The sequence below is a fragment of the Haplochromis burtoni genome, unplaced genomic scaffold (genome assembly GCF_018398535.1).
Source record: "Haplochromis burtoni strain Fernald_Lab_line unplaced genomic scaffold, NCSU_Asbu1 Contig_46, whole genome shotgun sequence".
Classification (NCBI taxonomy): domain Eukaryota; kingdom Metazoa; phylum Chordata; class Actinopteri; order Cichliformes; family Cichlidae; genus Haplochromis; species Haplochromis burtoni.
The window spans coordinates 2,724,921-2,748,384 of NW_024582407.1; the positions used below are offsets into that span (position 1 = coordinate 2,724,921).

The 23,464-nt window shown below is 38.6% G+C and overlaps 1 long non-coding RNA gene across 1 annotated transcript; it reads left to right on the forward strand.

Moving 5' to 3' along the window:
* Positions 1–22,607: 22,607 nt before the first annotated feature.
* Positions 22,608–23,213, forward strand: LOC102288534. The gene is made up of 2 exons (XR_317355.2): positions 22,608–22,936; positions 23,045–23,213. It is a non-coding gene; the product is annotated as an uncharacterized LOC102288534 (long non-coding RNA).
* Positions 23,214–23,464: the final 251 nt, after the last annotated feature.

The window sequence follows — 23,464 nt, forward strand, 5'->3', positions numbered from 1 at the left end:
CATTCACACAACTGCCTGCTTCACAGCAGCTCAGGAAACAGTCAGAGTAAGTGTGAGTTTCCACATGACAGGGAAAGTGGTACTTGTTCACAGTGAAATGTAGACTATAAAGTTTTACTTACCACATACAGCCAATTTAACGAACATCGCACTCCTGGGACCCTTTAGCACTTTACAGTGTAGTTTGCAGAGGGAATTTGCTGAATGCAGAAATGTGTGGAGGAAATCAGAGGTTGTCAGTGTCACAAGCCCGAAGGCTCAGCACATGATGATTATTTTTTTCTTTTCTGATGCGTTCTGTTAAAATCAGCTTTTCACACACACTTTATTTTAACCTTGCCAATTAGCGCTTCATACTTCAATGTACACAGATGAGGAATTTACAAGTGTTTTTGTCAGTAATTAGAAATTCTCCTATAAACATCAAAAATCAGCAGTTAGTGGACATTCAGTCTGGGCACTCATCTCGTCTTGACCATAGACAACATATATTACAGTAACATCAACCACTGGTGAGTGAAGTCACCTTGTGAAGTCTCAAGGAGAGAGTTTTCTCCTTCATCATTTTGGTGTTAAGAAACTGGATGTGATGACGAGCGTGGTGGAACTAACTGAGGAACTAAGGGACACTGCATGCTGCACGTTACAATGTACTTTAGGCTTACCAGAACACAAAGCCTGCTTTATTGTCCTTTTTTTTTTTTTTAACTCTAATTGGGGCTGTAATTTACACAATAAATATCACGCTATATTCACACCTTATCTGAAATTATAAACCATAAATGTATAGTTCTATAGAAAAGGATGTCTTTTTGAACCCAGAGGAGTTGCTTTGGGAACCACTAATAACATTTTGGTGCTTCTGGTATAGCAAGCAGAAAGCCCAACCACAACTTCCTGTTATAATGTAAATTAAATCTGCAAGCAGCAATGATAAGGCATTTGCACCTTGGCACACTCAAGCATGCTGCAGTGTGGCTATCTAGGATTGTGATTGGCTGTTGCACAAACTAGCACTTCCTATGCACACGAGGTGTTTTTTTTTCCTCGAGCAAACGCACAGAATAATATGCCATGTTGCTGCATACCATGTGTGGAACCCACAATTAAAATTTCAGCATGATGTGTATTACCACTTGCTGATTTCCTGTTGCTACTAGATGGCGCTATAACATTGACTAAATATTCGCAATTTAGCATTGGCAAGGTTTACTATCATTAATTGCAATGTAATAGAGGGTGATATAGAACTATTCTGGAATAATCATGTTTGTGTCCCAAAAAATATGTATTTATCACCAGTCCTGATGCATATGCTAACTATAACCCAAAAAAGACAGTTAATTTGCACAAAGAACCAGAACTTCTCACAGTCAGTGCTCACACCCTATCAACTTTTTTATATGCTAAGAAGACAGGCTTTGACAAACAGGCAAAAATAGAATATTGGAAGGGAAATCTAACACAAATTCACTTATATTTTTTCAGTAAAAAAACAAAGATGTAAAAGAATATTCAGTGGTTTTGTATTAATAGAATGTATGTCTGTAAAGTGTTATCCCTTTCCTACAGATTCTGTATATCTTGTTTTGAAAATATCTGTTTATAGAGATTATAGAGATGTAACACCAACTATATCACATTTGAAACATGAGGTTTTGTGAATTTTTTTTTTTTTTGAGAAGTTTACATCTCCCCCTGAGAAACCTTTGAATTGCACAATAAATTTTAAAGAAATAAACTGCAAACAAAATCAAATGATTAAGTAAATAAATAAATAAATGAACACTATTAAGAGAATTTTCTGGAATTTACTTGATGGTTCAGGGTTTAAAGTGTTAGAAGGTTGTTTAAACATGTTTAGACTTATGTCTACAAGCAATGCGGACATGTACATGTATTTTTTAGAAAAAGTATTTCAATAGAAATGTTTCACCTCCAGGTCCAGCTGTATTATTTCTTCCAGAACTTTCGGCTACATCTCACCCTCATTAGTGGAAGAATTTTCTTTTTTTTTATATAAGACCCCAATTATCTACTGTATTTTAGCAAAAGCTGCTCTTCTGGGGTTCTCCAGAATAATTTTAAGAATGCTTCAATAACATCCGTGCGTGGATGTTATTGAAGCCGTGAGTGCTGCGACTCAACAAAGAACGACACTAATAAACCTGCCTGACACAAAGCTTCATACACCAATTTCATCCTATAAAATAACTGGTGCCATTTTAATAACTCTTCCACTAAATCACAGTTCAAAATGGGAGAGATTGATCTCTAAAAATAATCTTTATAATAATAATAATTAACAGTTTCTTGTGTAAACAAATACATTTTTTAAACATAGCATATTACATTTTGGATTTAAGTGCCATCTGTCGAAACAAAATAATAAATAGGGGGTGAACCTGTTAGTTAGCAGTTGGTGTTTTACACATCCAGCAGGTACATAGTAACATTTTATTTGTTTGGTGTCAGTTGTCCTGCCCTCTGCTTGTTGTTAAGATCATTTTCTTACTTTAAATTCTGTTCCAGTCTGTCTGCATGTTGGATGAGTTTGAGATATTTGTGCAGGTGTCTGCTGCATCTAAAAGAAATGCCAATTATGACAGCAGTGAGAAGAAATCAAAAACAGCTGGACTTTGAAAACCCCGAGCAACACGCTAGAGCTGAGTACTAATATCTAATGTGCTCTTCACAGTGACCAACGTCTTACACATGCACAAGGTGTCATGCCACTGCTCGTGGTGTATATCATAGCTGTCTGGTTACAACTACGTTTTTTTGTCATAAAGCACACTTTGTTTCCTGTGAGTAGATGTTTTTTTAAATGGAGTTTTTAAACGTTGTGAAAACTAGGTAAGCCGCCTTTGGAAAATATAGGTAACCCTATTCCCTGTTGTTGAAGGAGAGTCTTACTCCTGAGATGCATCTAGTCTGCTACCAAGATAGAAAAACAAGAAAGACGGGGGGAAAGCAAAGAACTTTAAAAACTTTTTCATAGTCAAAAAATGAAATAAAACCAGTTTCACCCCTGAGGGGAAGGAAAAGTTTGTGGTTGCGCACTTAACAAAGGAAAGCATTGATTTGGGACTGTTTTACCGCCGCGGTCGCTAAATGGAACATGCTTTGCATTTTGACTGAAATGATTCATTGCTGGACTGCTTACCATTTTCTTAACACACTAAATAGAACAAACCTGCTAACAGCATTTAAACAGTGAAACCTTTACTGTCAGAGCCTGTTTTAGATTTTGCATGTTTCCTTTTAGCAGAGGAAACTTCCATACGTGCATTTAATTCCCCGTGAGAGTGTTAACAGTTTAGTGCGAGGCAATCATTCGGGCCGGCATGTCCCAAGAGTTGCCTTTCGCTTCTCGCCTTACTGACTACAACTTCTAGCTGCGTGACAGTGCTGGAACATATATGAGTGTTTCTAACCAAGTTGCATTGTGTTATAACCTTCATCTGTTCGCATTCATCATTAAAATTCATCTATTTTTCAGATGTATAATAATGAATCCAGGGAGCAGGTGCAGTGATTTTTAAGTGAGCTCGTATTCACTGAGGTTCTTATCATAACTGTCAACACAAAGACTTTTACATAAAGTAAAAGACAGCTCTGTTCAGCAGAGTCTGAAAAGACTGAAGAGATGAAAACCCCTTTAGGCATGTTATACCACTCAGTCCAGCACTGGTACATTATGTGTCTTCAGGTAACTGATTTTCTAGTCTTCCCTGCTTGGTCAGGAGCACATTATGAGGAAATCTGAAATTCAGTATTCGCTGCAGAAAGCTTCTTCACTATCCAAATTAAAGCACAGATTCATTATAAATAAGACTGCCTCATGTTTATTTTATGACCCTGTGCAGCTGTAATTCAAATGTGTAAACATGACTGACTTTTCACAGGGATACAAATGAAACATTAAGCATTTTAAATGTGTTGTGATTTACAGTCATCAAAGGAGACACAATTATGAAATTATAAATACAGTTATTAATGCAAAATAACACTGAGACTCCTTGATGTAGATTGTAGATCTTAAGAAAATACCAAAACAAAATGGCACGAAATCTGTACTCGTAGAAAATCTTGAAATTGCTGAAATGAAACTGTTGGTCATGTGGTTACACTTTTGAGTCCTTTCTCAGTTTTAATGCGATGCAAAACATTTTGTTTGCAGCCTTTGTACTGATGACAATGACACATAATAATAGGCTTTTAGGGTTTGTACTGACATTTAGCAATCGAAATCCACAGCAGCACCTCTGATAGACCATGATGCAATTGAAAAGACATGCAGTGCTTGAGTAAAACACGTATCCTTTCTTTTAGGAAAAAAAGCTGTCACTATCTTTGTCTCATTATGCTATTGCTATACCTGTCTGTATCACTACTTCTCTCGCTGCCATAACCCACAGAGAAATTCTCCAAAGTTGTTGAAAGCAATTCCAGGAAATATGGAAAGTCTGTGTGAGGTAACTGTAGACAAGATTTTTTTTTTGAGAAAGTCAGAAGGAAAGCTATAAGTACAAAGGATCATTGGTCCTTTCTGTACATCCTACACGTAGGGGAACTAACGTACTAATGTTAGTACTACAAAAATGCTGTGAAAGTTATTTCCAGTGTGTTAACTGTTGTATATTATTATCCTTGTGATTATGTTAGACATAAATATGAAATTAAGCATTGGTACATGTGTGTTTGTTGTTATTTTAATACATCTATAAACTGTGTTAAGTTAAATGCCAAAGTCTTCCTAGGGCCAATATTTTGGTTGGAGCCCTGTTTGTGTTCTCAGTTTCACCCCTGTGCCATGTCACACAGCATCCGCCCACTATACATACTGAAACTGCTGACAGGTGAGGTGAATAAGATTGCTAATTTCCATAACAATGCAATATTTTGCTCCAAAATGTTTGGACCCAGCATTTATATGGATGGCACTCTGACACATACCACCCACCTGAATATTGCTGCAGATCAATCACACCTCCATGGCTACAGCACTCACAATATGTACTCCATCACCCTGCAAAAAACAAAACAAAAAAATCCCCCAAAAAGCATCCAGAATGGCTGGAGTAACATGACAAAGAGGCCAAAATGCCAGTCAAGTAACCATTTTAGCAAGTATTTTCCTCAAACGTTACAGATCATCATCTGCTCAGTTAAGAATCAGAAGTTTTGGATCAGTTTCATTTGCTTTGGTGTTCATGAAATTAACAACAGATGCAATAGAGAGGCAACAATAAGACAACCCACCAAAATAGGAAATCTACAGGTGAAGGCCACTGACAATTTTTTCCACCTCATCTTTTCTCTTTTGCATTTGGTTGGGGACAATTCACTGCTGGTAACATAGGAATACATGAACCCTACAGAGGTTGCACATGGCATACATGAAGATTTGCTGTGACTCATAGACTCAAGAACACAGAGGAGATTCCAGGAGACAGGTTGTTGCTCTAGGAGACCTTGTCAGGGTTGTAGAAGGTCCTTAACCCATCAGCAGTTCCGGTATTTGCTCCTTTGTGCAAGGAGTAACAGGATGAGCACTGTGAGAGTCGTGTTGTGAAGGTGTTTAACCAAACAATCAGAAACAGACTTCATGAAGGTGGCCTGAGGGCCCAACATCCTTTAGTGGGCCCTGTTCTCACTGAGTGGTACTAGTTGCGATTTGCCATAGAAAACCAGAATCCACCACTGGTGCTCTGTGCTTTTCACAGATGAGAGCAGGTTCGCCCTGAGCACATGCAACAGATTTGGAGAACATGAAGCTGCCTGTAACATCTCTGAACATGGATGGTTTGCTGGTAGGTCACTGATAGTCTGCGGAGTTATATCTATTGAGGGACACACACCTGTGGAGGCTAGGCAACGGTATGTTGAAAAGTTTTTTTCAGTATAGATATCCAGCATGATTTTTTTTTTCACCCTAATACATTTCCAACACGTTCCTTTAACTTTTTTTGTGCAGTATTTTTATATGTATGCTTTGCTTTCGATACTGAAACATCAATACATTAAAAACTGGAAATCCTGACCCAGATCACAATGTCAAGTCATGGGCTCACTTAAAATCAATAGGATTTGTCCACATGGAACATCACTGTCTGTGGAAAACTGCACAGAAATCCATCTTATGGATGTTGTGAACACGGGAACACAATAGATTGCCATAAAGCTATGCTGCTATGTTGCTTAAAATTGACTTTTTTCCCCGTTCAAAGGCAACCTTTATGCTTGTTATCCATCATGGCATCTAGAGCTGATTAATGGTTGCAGGAAACACAAATGGCCAGGTCAACTCAGAACATTTGAAAGATGAAGTGTCCACAGTGTTTTTCCATTGCATTACTGCATACAAAGAAAGAAATATGCTTGGAAAAGCAAAATGCTTCTGTGCATTCTACAAGAACAATGATGGACAACCAAACAAATGAATAAAATCTTCAATTTGTTTAATTAAGTGTTGCATTTGCCTGATAAATGTATAATAAAAACACAAGAAATGACTTAATGGTGAGCTCATATTTGCCTTACAGCAACAAATTAACAGCTTCACTGCTGCACCCTTTGATATACACATCTTTTCAACATGTTCATGTTAATGACTATGAACCGGGTTTGAACGGTAAGACCTTGAATGCTAAAGAGAATGATAAGTTTATCTACTTATCTTCCCAAATGTATCTGTGGAAAAAAAAAACACCAGAAAAGATAATTAGCCTTTGGTGAGTCAGGAGATCACTGATGTGAAACTCTGAATATGTAACTACAACTCTCATTTGTTCCTTTCAAACACTGAAAATTAGGCAGGAGGAGGTCTTTCTGTCTGCAATGGTGGGCCCGTCCATCTCCAGAGTGTTTCTATTATTGATCAACACAGAGTAACACAACGGTGCCGACACCCATTTTGCACACCTTTCTAAGAGCGGAGTTTAGCTTGCCAGCCATAAAAACATTTTAAACTGAGGTCTCTGGTGTTAAAGTGGCTTTGTTGTTCTTAATCCATGCATGACTAAAAACATTTGCATGGTAAATCCAGAACAACAATGTGTGCTTCCTTTGCTCTCCTTAAGCTTCGGCTTGTATTGACACAGCCTGGTAGACTTTCCAAAGTTCACGTAGAGTTTCTACATCACTGCTCTGATAATCCTCAGTTGTCCACTCTGAGCTACACCCAAACCACCAGAAAATTTTATCAGGAGGAAGAAAAAGATGAGAAGGGTGAGAAAGAATACATATCCATTTTTTAAGCTTAATATGTCTCCTCTGTCTTTCTTTGTGTCCTACTTCCTCCCCATTCTTATTTATTTGCACAATCAGACTGTCTGCAGTCTTCCCAATCAATTTTCTTTTATTTTGTTCTTATTCTGACAGCACAGAGATAGTAAAGGTACGGCCACAGGCTGCTGAAGCATGAATCCATATAATACACACTAGAGAGAATGAAATATATTTTTGCAAATACTCTAGCATTTTGAGTTTTGAAGAAAACATTGGATTTACTAGAACTGTTACAATGAAATGTTGCTTTAGCTTTTTTGTTCTTGCCTAAACCTAAAACACAGAGGAGACTCTGGTGTGAGAGTCACAAAAGAAAGCTGTATTTACCCTCTCACACTCATAAATATGGTTTGTCATTCCTTAAGAGGGCCAGAAATTAATTTTAGTTGTACAGAAGTGTAATTTCCAGGTGACAGGGTTATGCTATCATGCTTCTTCCACTGGTTGTATTTGTTCCTCTCATTTCATCTCTGCAGTTACAGTCCAAGTCCATTTACCATTGGTCCACCAGATGTCCTCAGATTGTCTTTCCTTCTCACATCCACGTGCCACACATTAACCCCTGACCCGCTGATCTGTCACACCCACTCACACACCTGTTTCCAATTTTCCCAGACAGGTACACTTTCTTCCTGTCAGATTGGTTCTCATGCTCGTTCTCACCACCTTGGCAGTTGCTTCTTCCTGCACCTGCCTGCTGGCATCCTTTTGTGTAATATTCCATTAAAGTCAGTTTGCTGCAACCGCCTGCCTGCTTTCCTGTTGCCTGCACACATAAATAATGTTACAGTTTATTGTTGCTGCTGTAGAGATAATATTATATATATATAATATATATATATATATATATATAATATATATATATATTTATTTATAAAAGTATGTGTGCCTGTTGATGCTGTGTTTGTCACTTGTATTTTTATATAAATGGTCTCTGTGATCAGGTGTTCATGTCTCCTTGTGTTTGTTACTGAGTATTTCATTGTTTGTTTGGCGGTATCCATGGAAGCAGTGGGCTTGTACAAGATGTCAGATGAACATCTGTGAATGTTCCTCTGACTGCTGTGTGGATGTGCTTCAACATTTACTGGGAGCTAAAGCCTTTTGTATTACCTTACATATTTCTGTAGTCGTACATATGAAAACCGAACACGTTACACAAGAGACCCAGATCAGTGTTACATCTTTCTACCACTCTTTTATCCCAGTCTCATCAAACACACAAGCACACACACAATGTCTCATGCACTATTAATGCTCTCATCTCTTTTAGTTACCCTCTCCATCATAGCTTCAGCTCAGCAATCAGGCAAGGGACTATGTGCCTCTGGGGATCCCCAGGCTTGCCCCCTTCTGGGATGCTGCATCTAATTTCCAGGCCTCCAGGACTGTTTGGTTGCAGGGGCGCTGCATCGACTGACACTGTGATGGGGGTTTAGTGACAGCAATAATGACATCAATGCTGTCTTAAAAAAATGACACCATCATATTCCAGAGGTCCTGTTATGGCATGAAGGTCAAAGACTGATCTGCATTTTCAAATGGGGCACACCTGGGGAGGATATGCATGAGTCCACAAGTGTGGCATAGCAGTCCGTTCATTAGGTTTTTCTTAATGAAACAGAAACAGAATGTACACTCCACTGCATGAAATCACTAATCAAACAGCTAATTTCATTATGGTCGCCTCAGGAACATCCTAATCATCCCTGTGAATTAGAAAATAATTATATCAGATTTACTTAACTCAAATTTGAGCTCTGGTGGGTTGATGTTAAAGATGTGAAGATCTGCGTAATTGAGCAGGGTGTTCGGAACACTTTGCAGGTTTCAATTTTTCACAAAACTAGTGGTGGCCTGCCTTAATCAATATCCTCCATTCATTCTTAACGGAGCCGGACGCATAAACACTTTCTGTAAGAGAAATGCATTTGTTTCTTAATCGTGCTTTTCACCACAATAAAATGATGCAAAAACAGGAAGTCTAAAACATATTCAGAGAAGCAAACAGATGCATCCAATTATTGTATACATTTTGCCCAAACATGCCATTATATCCTTCCTCCCCTCTACATGACTCTTTGCAACAAACCAAAACTGAAGCTGGGCTGGACAAATGGGGGGAAGGCACAACAGACACAGCACTAGTGTGTTGGGGGAAGTAGGTGTGACAAGCTGGTGGGGATCAGGTGTGGGATAGCTTAAGACTGCTGCTGAAAACAGGAAATGAAATAAAAGGGCATATAAAGGCACTGAGATACTGTGTGAGTTCAGTACTCTTATGTTATTGAAGCCACATTGTATGGCATGAATCTCAGCTGTGGGTCGCACTGATCAGCGTGTCATAACGCACTTTTATTGGCTGGTCTCATTATCAGATGGTCATCCTAAATTTCTCACACTGAGAATTTTGTCCTAGATTTTTTGGGGCACGAGTCCTTTACAACAGCCAACTTTGAACGCCTCTCACTTTGAAATGTAGGGCTATCGCTTTGAAGCCAAGAACAAAGATATCACCGCAATTCCTTTATACTGTTCATCTCAAATAACCCAGAAATTTCACATTGTATACCCAGCTTTATAAACTGATAGGAATGGGAAGCGCACACAAAAATGGCTGTTTGAAAACTGCATGTTGACAATGTAGCACAAAGGTTTCTCAAAATTAAATGCTACTTTCAGGGAAAAAAATGGTATAACCTGAATATTAGCATGCATTTCTTTCAGGTGCTGGAATTCCTTCCCCCAGTTCAAAGACTTGCCAGTTATGTTAATTGGCAAGTCTAAAATTGCCTGTAGGTGTGATTGAGAGTGTGAAAGGCTCTCTGTCTATATGTGTCAGCCATGTAATAGATAACATACGATGTGTCCAGGGGAAATGCAATCTCTCAGTGTTGGCTGTAATGACTCTAACCCCCACAGAGAAAACCTGGTAAAGATAATGGATGGATAGACAAATTGAATGATGGAAAGGAAAATCCAAATTAACACAAAATGCATTAGCCTGTTAGACATACAACACAATGCTGCACATATTATATTTTCAGATCCAGCATGAGTCTGACTTTCATATTAATGTAAGTCTCACTTTCTCTTAAAACAGCATCTGACTGTTTATTCACTAAGCTGTAGTACTGACATTTCATCACCCTGAAAAGTCAATATCATGAATATTTTAGCAAATCCACACCAAATTGTACATGCAGCTGACCTATGAAAACATTATAATTAATTTTTCTGTGTTTTTTGCTGAACAGATGACTGTACAGGTGCAGTAAGTCTCATTTTAGCTGTGCTCTGTTTAAATAAAGTAATACAAAATACACTTACTGGCCACTAGTTGTACCAGCTTGGACCCAATTTTGTTTTCAGAAATGCCCTATTTCTTCATTCTATAGAAACAAGATAGCATCACACAGCTGGTCATTTTTGTTATTCTGTGTGAACTGTAGCCTCAGTTTCCTGTTCTTAGCTGCTAGAGGTGGCACCAGGTGTGGTCTTCTGCTAAATGTAGCCCATCAGCTTCCGGGTTTGGCATGTTGTACATTCAGGTACACTCTTCTGTATTCCTTAATTGTAACAAATGGTTATTTCACTAGCTGAGACCAAATCCTCATCTAGATTTAACAACGGCAGATGGAAAATTGCGAATTGATGCTGCGGTTTGGGAACGGCCTAAGAGGGGACTGGCAGCAGCACCTGGGCTGGGTGGATCCCCATATACTATTATATAAGTGAATTAATTAAAAAGGGAGGGAGGTGGGCCACAAAACTGACAACAACAGGTTTTAGTACAGGAATAAATAGACAGACACATACATCTTCTGAAAGGGGAGCATATGAGGTGGGGCTAGTTATCTCCACTTAAGTTGCTATCAAGTTGAAGCAGTGTAGCCATTCTCCTCTGAGCTCTGATATCACAGAATATTTTCTCTTTACTGAACCTGTAAGGCTTAGAGATGGTGTGGGAAAAGCACAGTACATCAGCAATTTGAATTCAATTAGAATCCGGGAGGTTGTCTTGACCATGTCTACATGTCTAAATATACTGAGTTGGTGCCTTTTGATTGGCTGATTAGATCTTTGTGTTAACAAGCAGTTGAACAGCTGTGCCAAATGAAGTGGTTGGTGAGTGTATCTGGCTCTGTGTTTACCAATTTGCAGCTAAGTTTGCCTGTGTTGCTTGGGTTAGGTAGACATGCAGAAGGCTTTTAGAGGCTTCAACACTAAAACCAAATTAATGAGACTGAACTAAAAAAGGGAAAAAAGGGAAATATTTACACTTCATCAAGACAATAAGCTGAAAACTGCAAAACAAACAAACAAACAGAAACAACAAAAAGAAAAAGTGTAAAAGTCTGCAAAATACTTAACAATGAGTTACTTGAAAAGATTGTTAGAAGCTCAACACATTTCTAATACCCAATTTTCATGAATCAGCATGCCAAGTACTTTCTTAATTAATCCTTCCTAATAAGCTCTGAGTCAGCTGCTAAATGGCACATGACGAATAATCAATCATGACATCCTTATTAGCGATAACTTCTATTTTTGTGCCTCCTTAAATAAAGTAATACATCACGCTGTTTTTCTAAGGAATGCGCTATTACTGCCTGCCTCACTGTTACTACATATATTAACTCCCTTCAGTATGCATTGTTCTGCTAAGCCAACAAATTAGTTCCTGATTGTTTTTTCTTGCTTGTGACTGTTCTGGGTTTTGTGCACTTTATTCTTACGATGTTAACATTCCTAACAGGCTCACAATCAAGATGTATTGTTGGATTGTTATTTTTGGCTGCATGCCTTTTCTTCTCCCATGTTCATTATTTAATTTTAAACCTCTCATTAATTTTCTTTTCATCCTGCCTTCACCCTCCCTCCCCCTGTCTCTTCATGCTTTATTGGTGTTCTGTCACTCAGTATGCCTATCACAGCAGCTCTCTGTGAGTCTGGGCCTCACCTGGAGCCATCTTTTACTACGACCAAAATAGTATTCAACCTCACAGGGCCTTTGAAATATATTGTGCTCTCAGAAAACAAAGGAACTCAATGGCCATCAGGGATGGGAAGAAAATCAGCTTTCATGTTTATGCTTCAGATGCACTGATGATGATATCCACCCTGCAGTAAACTGGGATTTGACTGTGAAGAGACAGAGAGAGACACTCTGATATGTTCACTTTATGCTGGAGTGCAGAATTAGGTTCGAGAAGCTTTAGGACGTTCAATCAAAAACGCCGACTCTGATGAATCTATCATGAAATTGACCTGGATATGTGGGATACTTTGATCTTATGATAGAAGTGAATCAGAGTGTAATGAAACATAAGTACCTACCTCGGTGGTGTCTGAAGCCACCGAGATAGGCACCCCCAGCATTTCAATAGAATAATATGGAACAAAAGTGGATGAAACTTTCAATTTTTCTAAAATTTATTATAATATATTTGTATTCTAAACAAAATAAAGTACTGTCATTGTTGTTTTGGGGGTTTGTTGTTTTAGTTTAAGTTTTGTTATCCTGGATTTTCATCGTTATGCTTGAGCGCACATTTCGGTGCTTTATTTCGGTGCTTTTTTTTTCCTGAGATGACACTTTGGATTCCAGCCAATCATTGTACCTTTGCAAGCATAGTAGGCGGGTCCAGGTACGTACGTTCTTTTAGAGCAGAGCTACAGATTAAAAATGCCCAAGGTGAAGCGGTCAAAAGTCTGGCTGTACTTCACAGCACAAGATGCAAACTCAGCAGCCTGCAACAAGTGCTTTAAGGTGATACTGTGAAAAGGAGGTAAGACCTCAGAACTGATAAAACAGCTGGCGACGCAGAGCGTTTTTTTAAAAGCTGAGAAATGCACCGTATTTGATAGCTTGCTGCAAGACCTCACACCGAGCACATCTACTGCGGATGTGGTGCCTGTTATTGGACCCGGAGTTAGCAACATCCCCCAAAAACCTGAAGAGGCGAGTCCTGGCCCCTAGCCCTGCCATTGTAGCAGAAATGATGACGGATGATGATGGCAGCAGCAGCAGCCGTTCTTCTCTGGGTCAGTAGCTTAATGTTGTTCGTGTGTAATTTACGTTGAGTAGGCTAACCACGTTATTAAATTAATGCATGTAAGGTGAACTAGCAAACACCGTGTCTTAGTTACATGCGGCTGTCTTCTTGTTTGATGGCAGATACTCCCTTCACCCTGGCCAAAAAGGCTAAAATGACCAAAGAAAAAGTAGGAAACAGCAACAACAACATGAGAGGTTTTTGGACAAAGTTTGTGTTTTTTTTCCCATTGTTTAAGCACTGCTTCCAGCCAAGAGTGATGCCATAAATCCCCTATAGCTGCAGAAAAGGCTAACATTGTTATCTTTTTACAAAAAAACAGCTGAACATGAGAGGTTTTGGACAAAGTTTGTGTTCTTCATTCTTTAAGCACCGGTTTGAGCACCGTTTAAGCACCGGCACCGTTTCAAAAGTACCGGTTTGGTACTGGTATCGGATAAAACCTAAACGATACCCATCCCTACTCGCAAGTGCCTGTTTATGATAACTGTTCTAGTGTAGATCTGTCACTTTATTATCTTCAGTTTCTACTTTGTGTTCGTCATTTCTCATGTGTTTAGCTCCTTCAGTGTTTTCCTAATTGTTCCTGCCCCTGTCTCATCCTTGTGTTCTGCCTTTGTCTGCCAGCACTCCTTTGTCTCTGTCTTCATGGAAATGTGGGTCTCCTGGTCTTGGTGTTGTAGTGTTTATCTCCCCTATAGTTTTTATTTTCACTTTAACATTTTGTCCTAAATTAGATTCACTTCCTGTCTCCCCTGGCTGACTTGACTTTCTTCACCTGTGTGTGTGATTGCTTTAACCTTTGTCTTTGTAACCTCCTGCTGGTCATTCTCTAATCAGCCCTCTGCGTATAAATAGTCTTGTCATCACCTTAATCTTTATCACAGTGTTTTTCTGGTCTGCAAGTGGGGCCCAGAGAGGTGTACTATAAAGCTACTATGTAGCTTTTTTAGATGAATTGCTGAACCCTAAAAACTCAAGTCAGGGGTAATAGGTTTCACAACTCTGGTTTTCAACTTTCCTTGTTAACTCAGGCTTTCGGCATCAGGCTCTGTCCACATAAAAAGGTCATGCCTACTTTAGTCATTGATATTAGATATAAGTGAAATTTTGCACTTAGAAAAAATAGGAAATTGCACAAAATTAAAATTAATTGTGTAAATAAACAAGTTAACAAATATATTTTACTACTTAGTGCTGCAATTTATCACATTACAACTGCATATCACAGCTCTGAACCTGAATCATTTAAACATAAAAAGCAATTCACTGCATTTAGATCTGACTCTCTTGTAGCCTTGAAATTTTGAACTTTCTTTGTTCCAGATCAAAGTAAAATTCATTTTACTAATTGAATAATTTTGGTCTTAAATGTTAACAAACCAAATGGTCAACCTTTTAATCTCCATTCAGCTGCAATTCCAAATTTGACTTGGAAGCCGATTAGGATCATACATAAAATCATCCACTTTCTGCATCACCAACCGAATACACACATATTTCTCTGATGCACAGTTTATGTTCCTCTAACTGCCACATTTATAAAATGGATTTATTCAGTACAGAATCTGTATTCTATTTAAAACAGCAAAGCAAAAGTAAAATGTGTTCCTTCAGCTCATTACAAAATAAAGTTGAACATAAACTGAGGAATGTATTATGAAGGATGTACACAGGCAGGCTTGTGTTAGCTGGCTTGACAAGACCTAAACCCAGAGTCTGAGATAACAGAGATGATGATGATGATGATGATGATGATAATGATGGTTCTCAATTTTCTCTATTAAGCCAGGCTTTCTACTTCAGGATCATGCTCACATAAAAAGGGACGTTTCATGCATCATATGACTTTTCTTCCTCCCAAAAGGATCCCCCTGAGTGCTGTCAAATGATGATGAAACAGGTGATTCAAAAGTTATAAAGAACATAGAAAAACAATAAAATACAACAGTGTTGCAAATAATATGAAATTAGTGCATAAGAAATTGGTTAATCTTGGGATTTACTTCACAGCAGTAAACTAAATATTTATATTTGAGTTAATTATTTTAATGCTGAGTGCACTGTATGTACTGCTGTTTATTTCTAAGGTTACAGCATTTTTGATGTGTGTTCTGTGTTTAAGTAGTTGCAGTTCCAGTGGTACAAAAGAGACTAAGAATTATACAGTTTCTGCATCACTGAATGAATACAAATGCATATTCCAGTGACAATGTGAAGCATACTTTGCATTGCTGCACCTACAGCTGGGCAAGGTATGGTAATGTAATGTAAGTTAAAAATACAAAGATAACTTAAAAAATAAAACAGAAGATGAAATATTTAAAATATCCAGAGCTTGTGCCCAGCACAAAATCCACATAACACTTAAAACATGTTGCAAATAGAAGAATCAGTGAATGTGACCCTAAAAACTGAGTTTGCTCAACATCAGTCCTTACCCATTATTCTTGATTTGAGGTTAAGCCTTCTGTTTTTCCTCACTTTTTTTTTGATATATGTTGGCACTACTGGACTTTGTTTATGGACTTACTACAGCATTTAAGGCTTGTTTTATATTTAAGTCACTCAACACATCCTCATTAGTATATATTACAATTGAATGGCACAGTCCATTGCATCAGCTCTTCAGTTGCTCTAGGTTTAGTAAAACAAGGCTTTTTGAAAATTTTGTTCCAGATTATCATGATACACATTTTTATGTCAAAGTCTTAATTGGATTTATTCAGATCTATGCAGTTGGTATGATCACTGGGTGCAGGGCTTGACTGGGCAAAAAATCGGGCCTGGCATTTTTGGTCAGACGGAGCATCATGATTGCTCAAATTACAAAAAAATTGGCTGTGCGATACAGTGTTGGTAGTGAGAATGAAAAAATTGGGCATGCACCATCGGGTGTGCACTTTTGATCCATTGGCCTAAAAGTGCATACCCTGGGTAGTAGGTGATGGCTGAAGCAAAACCCAGGTGTGAAAGGAGTTCAGAGAGGCCATGGAAAAAACACTTTTGGACTGTTTCGAAGAGATTCCTTCGCCCTGAGTTCCTGAAGGCTTTGGATGTTGTAGGGCTTTCTTGTTCTATGGGAGGTGCTTTGGGAGTAGGGGTGTATTTTCTACCAGGAGGAGGCCCTGGGGCAGACCCAGAACATGCTGGAGAGATTTTATCTATGGCTGGCGAACACCAAGGAGGAGAAAGATAGGTCTGAGGTTCTCAGCTTAGGCTGCTGCCCCCGCAACCTGGCCCCAAATAAGCAGAAGAAAATGAATGGATTGTCCTAACAATAGTGTTATTATTAGTAGTATTATTATAGTAATAAATAATTCAAATGCACAAAAAAATGTATTCACTACTTTTTAAAACTACTAGATAACAGCATTGTTATCGGAAGTTGTGTTCAGAACAAACTCAGACAAGATTTATTTTTAAACTGAGCAGGTATTTCATGTATAAATATGGTACATAAAGGGATATATTTCACACTACAGCACTTCATTATATGCGTCTGATTTAGTTAAATGCTACATTTTAAATATTTAAAATTCAAAATTCAAAATTCATGACAAACCATTTTTTCATGATAAAATAACACTAAAAAGTTGCACTGTGTGAACTTTGTGTTTCTCATAAGTGTTCCTTCAAATTTTCTGAAAAACATAGACTTGAGCTTTGCTGAGGTTCTCTGTGATTCTTGCCTGGGAGGCAACTGAACTCCTACAACTGTTTTTCCAGACAGTCTGTTTTATTGTTTGTTTGTAGAGAGTGGTTCCATAGTGTAGTAGTTAACCTATTTGCTGTATACACAAAAGATCTCCAGTTTGAGACTGGGCGGAGACGTGGTCCTTTGGGAGGATTGCATCAGGGTAAAAAACAAATACACAGATGCAAACACAAAAACAAACAAAACAAAAACTTTAGTACACCTTGCAGTAATAGTACCAAATTGCAAAATGTACTAGTGCTGGTACCAAAGTTTTTAAAATGTGGGTAGTGATACCATGGTACTGGCTAGCAATTCAGCTCCATTTCAGCACATTTTTAATCAAGGTTAATTATCAAATTTAAAAATTAAGCATATTAAAAAAACAAGCTAACAAGCTAATATAAGCTAATTGTTTGCATCACATGAATTTTAAGTTTTTTTTAAAAAAAAACAACAAAACAAACTGAAACAGTGGTAACAAAAGAGCACAAATGTATATGTTGATTTGATATTAAAAAAAATCTATAAAGACAATATATATAAAACCACTATAAATAAAAAATGTTCAGGAGTTTTCAAGAATAAAAAAATATTTCAAAAATATAATCTATTCAAAAATAAATTAATTCTCAATGTAAAATTGCAAACTTGTTGGTAATTTCATCATCTACAGTACCATTAAAAATGTAAAGAATCTGTAAAAATCTTTGTATGTAGGGGCCAATGGCCAAAACCAAATATCTGTCAGGCAGAGCTGCAGTAAAAACAAGCACAATTCTGATGTGAAAATCACTGCAGGGTTCAGGAACAGTTCAAAAACCATTGTCAGTAAACACAGTTCTTTGTTGCATCCACAAATGCAAGGCAAACCTCCTGCAGTCTCTTGGTCTGACCATTCAAAATGTAAAAATTCTTTTGGAAACCATGTGTCCTGCTGGCAAAAGAGCAAAGGGAGCATCCTGCTTATTATCAGTGCACAGCTCAAAAGCCACCATCCGATGGCTGGGAAAAACATTTCACTTTCAAAACTACAGCAATTGGTCTCCTCAGTTTGAAAACACTTAGAGTGTTGTTGAAAGAAGAGGTGATGCAACGCAGTGGTAAACATGGCCTAACCTGACTTAAAAAAAATGTTTTGCTGTCATCAAGCATAAAATAAATGTACATTTTTCAAAAAGCAAGAAAATTAGTTTTTCAACATGTTATATGTGTTCTTTGTAGTATTTCCAATTAGAACATAGGCTTTAAATCATCTTATTTTTGTTATTCCACACAGCATCACAAGTGTTTGAGGAATAGGGGCTGTGTACTATATATGTGCTGTGACTCACGCCTTGTTTTTTATATTGCTATATTTGTGGTTTTTCCTGGGATGGGATTTATTTTCTGGCACAGAGCTGGAAAAAAAAAAGTTAGGGCTGCACCTTCAGGAGCTGTAGAGCTGGATGAACATGATTGCCGGAGAGAAGACTTTCATCATTTTAACAACTTCAAAGTTGTCGGCTTGTCTTCTCACAGAAGTACATGTGAGTGACATCTAGGGTGGGGAAATTTTGTCTGTCATAGGCAGGTGGACCCACGAGGCAATAAATGAACATTCAGTAATGAAGTTTACCGGTTTGGACAGTTTTAGAGACTAAAAACTGCACAAGTCATCTTTTCAATCAATCATGCTCTCTAAGATACTCCCAAATATTACAGTACAGTAAGGCATACAAACCCAGAATATATACATAGTAATTGTTAACAAAATGTCCCCCTGTGCCTACATAAATGTATTGTTACTGTACTATACTGTTACACTCTAGTAGTGTAATTACTTTGTATTTTGCAGACTGTAATCTAAAGTGTTACCATCATTTGTTTTCATTTGGTTCAGCCAGGTCCCCAGCTTACCTGCAAACATCCCTGTGAACTCACTTACCAGTCCTCCCATAAATCATTTGCAAGTATGATTTGGAAAGGCTTGTACTGCCGGTGCAGATTGCAAAAAGATACAAACAGACAAATACTTTTGAAAGACTTTGATTTTAGCTTCATAGTTAGAATATTCTTATAGCTATGACCGAAAGAGGGAGGATACAGTGTGCTGCTGTGTTGTGCTGCAGCTAATGTTGAATACACATCAGGGGCTTGCAAGACATAGAAGCAGCCAACCATATCCTGTGCTAAAACGTCTGTTTGTTTTACTTCTCATTCCGAGACACCGTGGTCTCGCCTCTTCACTCTCAGATCTGGGGCTCCCAAAGTGAAAGCGGCATAGCAATCTCTGGGCTCATTGACTGCGGGGCCTGAGGGGTTTTGTGGTAAAAGTCTAGGCACGTATTAGTTCTGCAGCGCTGGCTGACCCAGGCTGGTCCCTGGCCACATCAATGCTGTCTCATGCCTACTGAAAGGGCTTCTGTGTTGGAATGTGTCGGCACGGAGCCTGGCCCCTCTGGAACATCATCCATGGGCTATCCAGAGCTGGTAGGTTGACACTCAGGTATGTAGGCAAAAGGTTGCTGGAACGTGGCCTTGCTGCTATGTTGGATCATGCTTAAGATGTCTGTAAGGTTGACGTGATTGTATTCCCTCCATTATTTTCTTTTCCTCATTCCTTTTCATTGTTGCTCTTTTTAAAATCAATGTTTTTTATTCTTTGGTGCAAATCTCTATCCATGTGCAAATCTCCATGGTCTTCATCTGTCCCAATCTCCTTGTCATATCACTGACTCTTTCGATGCATGCTACATCTATGACAGCCTCAATTGTGTTATAATTAATGGATAAGTCCCCAGTCTTCCCATCATCTTGCACAGTTTTTCCTTCCCCTCTTCCCACCTCTTTCCTGCTATTTGCTTCCGCTCTCTTCATTTCCCAATCAGCCCCCTTCTCCTCACTTCCTCCTGTATCCTCTCGCTCATCCCGTCCTCTCCTCACAGTGTAGTGCTGTTTCCTTACCTAATTAGAAATGCCCTGTAGGTTTTGGTTCCAGAGCAGCATATTTACCGTGAACAGTTCAGCCATGGGTTTCTGGGTCATATAAGGGGACAGGAAGAATGATAAGCCTGAAGACTTGGGTCTAACATACCTAATTGATTACTGAAGAACACAGTGGTGTTGTTAGCTCTTCTTTATAAAATAGTAAACTAGAGAAAGCAGCTTGCATTAGATCTGGAACTTCAACTTCCATGGCACTTTCATTTTGATTCATTGACTATTTAATGTCGTTTTGAAAAACGTAATAAGCACACGCAGGCGTGAGCTGTTACCTAGCAACAGCTGCTGTAAGTGAGTGAAGATAGATCAGCACTGTGAGGACAGATGCTGGAGTTAGCAAATTTAAGAATGGCATGGGAGACTGGATGCCTCCAAATATGAAGACAGTGTCATTATTTTTGAATTGTTTTCCTAGAAATTCATGTTGTGGTGTTTGTGGTAGTTCTTCACAATAAACTTGGCTGTAATGCATACTTTACACAAATGATGCATATTTTTTTGTTTTTGTTCTTAACACTGGGAGCAATATATATTATTTATGCAGTCAGACTTATTTTGTAGCTCTTCCTTAAAAAGTATAGACTTAGTTTCATATTGATATACTGTTTATTGCAATGCTTAATCGAACATTTCCTTGTTTTTGACAAAAACTGAATAACCTCAAGGTCTGTTTCATAGATTAATTTTGCACAGTTTTGATAAAACCTCTGTTGTTTCTCAGCACTTCACTGCTTTATCATCTAGACGCACATGGTGCAAGGAAAAAGGTTTTTCTTTGATTTCTCATTACACATTAGAATATATTGTAATATATTTGTATTAATACCGTTAATTATGCAACAATGCTTTTATTTCAGGCTGTTTATTTTTTCTTTTAGATAACATACATAGCTTCAGTTCAAATTGCTTTGAAAAATGGCAAAATAAATTAAGTGAGGCAAAAATAAATAATTTCAGAAGGCACAAAAACTTGAACAGTGATTTTAATTGATGAAACTTCTATAGTATTATAAATCTATGCTTGTTATGTGGATGCATTCATGTTTTCAATTCACTCACCTGATCAAACATACATCACTGCAACACCACATTATGATGAAGTTGCTGCAAATAATTAGGAATCTTCATTGAAAACTGTTACACTCAGCAACAGTTGCCCTGACGACATTACTCATCACTTGCTGTGCTTAATCAGATGAGTGACAGGTGACGGAGGTTAAGCATGGCAAATTTGATTGACATGAATAGGAAGAAACGCTCATCTTCCCAAGGGGTTCAGAGTGTGTCATGATTGCTGTGTGATGCAATTAAAGAATTCCCAGTGAAGGATTTAACTGCTGTGCTGGAGCTACAGGAAGTGCTTCAAGAGTAGCACCTTGAAAGAAAGAGGAGATTAGAAGCAGCTCATTTTTAAGTCATGGATGTTTTGCAGAATGACTGTCATACCTGAAAATAGACCTGGTAATGTTAAAGTCAGTTATTAGACTGGTAGAGGCACTAGGAAATAACATACTTCTTGCACTTTATCAGATGGTAGGCATTTGCGATGTAGCTTTGTACCTACAAGCATTTTTCCTTTACAATTACAGTACACTGGTTATAATGACAAGCCGAATATCTCATTAAATGTCTTATTCTAAATCTGGAGGTGGGCAGCTGAGGATCAACAAATTTCAGTGAGATTTTAGTGGGTGTCACTGAAAAATAAATACACAATGAAAATTTACTTTAGCAATAAAAACGTTTTGTATTTAGTTTTAAGTTTCCTTTTTTCTGAACAGAAAACGAAATAATGACTATAAAGAGCTTCGTGAACTTTTCGAGACCAGGCTTCTGTATAATTACAAGAGTACAGTAAGGTACTAGCTGTAGTGTTTTTAAGTTAACTTTATTGGTGGCTGGTTTTGTGCATATTGATCTTACACAAATGTTGTGCTTTTTTCTACTAATTCTTTGAAGCTATGGTGAAAAGAGAAATACAGCCCACTGTATCAAACTGAAGGTAATGCCATGTGATAGTACAATTAGTTATACTTATATAGTAGGGGTGCAACGATACTTGTATCGATATTGAACCATTTGATACAGTGCTTTTGGTTCGGTACGCATATGTATCGAACAATACAAAATTTTTAATTTATTTTATCAACTTTTCTTCTGATGATGCTGTCTGTGTTGAGAGCTCAATGGATCTGCGTTCGACTACTCCGCCTAGGCTGCACTGTTGAGCCCAGATCCAGTGAGCGCAGCGCAAGCTAGCAAGGCTCGTTGCAACATGGCAAATTGAACCTCCCCCACCCTCATTCAGATCTGGCGTTTGGAACTATTTTGGTCTTCATGTGAAGCATGACCCTGAAGGTAAGCGCGTCATGGACAAAAGTAAAAGAGTATGTCGGATGTGCCACGCAATGCTCAATTACATGGGTGGGAACTACTGCGTTAGCGCAGTTTGCTCGTTAACGTGTTGACGCCGTCCAGCCCCACGCATGGGGCGATCCGCGGTAGCTCGTTAACGGAGATTTGCCGTGTTGTGGCGTTAACGTCATTTCAGATTAACGCTGACAGCACTAGTGGGAACACAATGAATATGACTGCACATTTACGCCGACATCATCCTTGTCAGGATCTGACGGCGCCCTGACCGGTCGACCTGCCAGTGTGTGTATATCCGTGTGCATGTGTATGTGTCTCTCCTATTGCCCTGTCTTCCCCTCCGGCTCCGCTGTGATGTGTTAGGAGGTAACCTAGCAACAGGCTACCTCCGACCCGGAAGTGCTGTCGCCCGGAGCTGCCGCACCTGCAGTCAATCCACCAGCTGCTGCCAATCAACTACCATCTTCAGCAGGGCTACTTAATGTTGTGGCTGAGCGACAGACAGCGCTGGAGTATTGCACTAAGCCTGGTAGTGTTTTCGAGTCGCTAACGTTATTGAAGTGCTGTCTGATATTCGTACTCATTCTGCTGTCGTGTGTGTGTGTGTGTGTGTGTGTGTGTGTGTGTGTTCACCCAGGGATTGACGGAGGATTTACGGACACTAAGCAAGCACTTGGAGGAGAGACGGGCACTCACTACCATGCACGGGCTTACACGGAAGGAGGGACGCACTATCACCATTGTTGCACATTTGAACTGTTGTCACCTTGCTGCACTGTAAATAAATGCACTGTCATTATTTCTGAGCTCCGCGTCTGAGTCCACTCTTTAACAACCGTGACAATCCTAGTGCAAAGACAAGTGGAAGCAGACAAAAACACCAAGCACGCATGCTACAAACTTTACCCGAGTCATTTAGACTGCCGTTAGCACATGATTCTCCTTATGGGGACCTGATATGTTTAATATGCTGCTGAGAATATAGCCCAGAAGAAGCGTATTGTACAGCTTTTATTTTGGAAAGAGCCATTTCTCTGTAATTAACTCTCTTTTCCAA